This window comes from Myotis davidii, unplaced genomic scaffold (assembly GCF_000327345.1).
Source record: "Myotis davidii unplaced genomic scaffold, ASM32734v1 scaffold571, whole genome shotgun sequence".
Lineage (NCBI taxonomy): Eukaryota > Metazoa > Chordata > Mammalia > Chiroptera > Vespertilionidae > Myotis > Myotis davidii.
In genome coordinates this window covers 794005-796070 of record NW_006283136.1, presented here as the reverse complement: position 1 = coordinate 796070, position 2066 = coordinate 794005, and positions in this window count along the sequence as shown.

Below are 2066 nucleotides of genomic sequence, written 5' to 3'. Positions count from 1 at the left end.
AGGGAAAATTTTGGAATTTCCAAAAGAACAGTTTTGAAAGCCATGTTCTCACTTGAGAAGAAAGGGGCTTTACTCTGTTCCTCATCACATTGGCTTGGCTTGGTTCCTACCTCATCGTTTAGTTCTTCCCCTAATCCGTAGAAGTCCTAACCTGAGGGGCATAGTTCCTCTGGATCCAAAGCCAGTAGCTAGACCTGGAAACATCATGGGAAACATTAGAAGAAGACCTGCTACCTCCCTGTTGGGGTCTCTGTGTACTGAGTCCACACTTCAGGCCCTAACTTCTAAAAGCTTTAAAAGCTGACTTTGCACAGGAGGAAAGCTTTGTACGAAGTAATCAATAAACATCGATTCACCTGTTGGGTGCACAGCACTTTGCTTGGTACTATGAGGAGACACACAAAAAATATAGTCACGACCCTTCCACTCTGTGGCAGATGTGAATTATTCCAGGGTCACCAGGAACCCCTGACTAGGGAATTGACACTACCTGGGGAATATTATAACTTGGGTAATTTGTGGTGCTCACAGCCCATCCGACTGGATTCATTCTTGGTTCCCAGGTAGCGGCAGAGAACATGCAGAGCCATCAACTTGTTCATTTCCCTAGAATGGACTAGTCAAGAAGGTTTCTGTGAAGGAAAAAAAGTGAGTCTACACACCCACCCCAGGTCCCAAGCCTGTTTGCTCAGAGCTCTCCCTGTATCCCATCCCTTCACTGAGAGGTTTTTTATGCCATGGACTAGGATCACGTTCAATAAACAATTCTAAATAAATAGGCTCTGTCTGAATACAAGGCTTGCTTTCAATGCATTCCCTCAGAACAAAAGGGTAAGACCCAACCTTTCCTCTTTTCCCAGTGAATCTTGTGTGATTGCCTCTTTCTTCCTAAACATGGGTTTCTCAGACTGCTAGTTCTTCTTCTCTACTCATTTCTTCTCAAGAAATTTAATCTCTATGGAGTAGTTTTCAAATGCATGAACAGTTCTACCAAAACTGCTTTCTCAATAGGTCTATATCTTTCTGACTTTCTAATATGTAAAAATGCATTTGGACACAAAGGGCTTCCTGTCTATCTTAGTACTACCTCCTGTCTACCCTGGCCCACTTTTCTCTATTCACACAGCCCCACTCATTTTTAATCTAGTTTCATTTGTTTAATGGATTTTTTTTTTATTCTGTCCTCTTGTTTGGACTATAAGCTCCATGAGGGCAGAGGCCACATCTGTTCTGTTCTCCACTGTATCCCCAGCACCTAGCAGAGCATTTGCCATTTAGGAGAATCTCATTAAAATATTTGTTGAAGGAATGAATAAGTAAATAAATGAAAATGTTCATAAGTGACATATCATGGTTTCCTTAACCGATTAAAAATAAAATGCAGCCCTAGTCAGTTTTGCTCAGTGATTAGAGCATAGGCTGGTGACTGAAGGGTCTCGGGTTCAATTCCAGTCAAGGGCACGAACCTCTGGTGCAGGCTTGATCCCCAGCCCCCTACTGAGGTGCGCATGGGAGGCAACCAATTGATGACTCTTTCTCACATCAATGTTTCTCTGTGTATCTCCTCCTCCCTTCTACTCTCTCTAAAAATCATTTGGGTGAATATCCTTATTTATTTATTTATAAGTAATCTAGAGGCCCGGTGCACAAAAATTTGTGCACTCAGGGGGGAGGAGGGGCCCTCAGCCCGGCCTGTGCCCTCTCTCAGTCTGGGACCCCTCGGGAGATAATGACCTGCTGGCTTAGGCCTGCTCCCGGGTGGCAGAGGGCAGGCCCAATCCCTAGGTGCAGCCCCTGGTCGGGCTCAGAGCAGGGTCGATTGGGGAGTTGGGGCACCGCCCTGTCATGCACAGAGCAGGGAGATTGGGAGGTTGTGATGCCACCCTCAGTCACGATCAGGGTAGGGCCGATTGGGGGGTTGGGGCACCATCCCCTGTCACACTCAAGGCAGGGTTGATGGGGAGGTTGTGGCACCACCCCCTGTCATGCACAGAGCAGGGCGGATCGGGATATTGCGATGCCACCCTCAGTCACGCTCAGGGTAGGGCCGATTGGGGGGTTGGGGC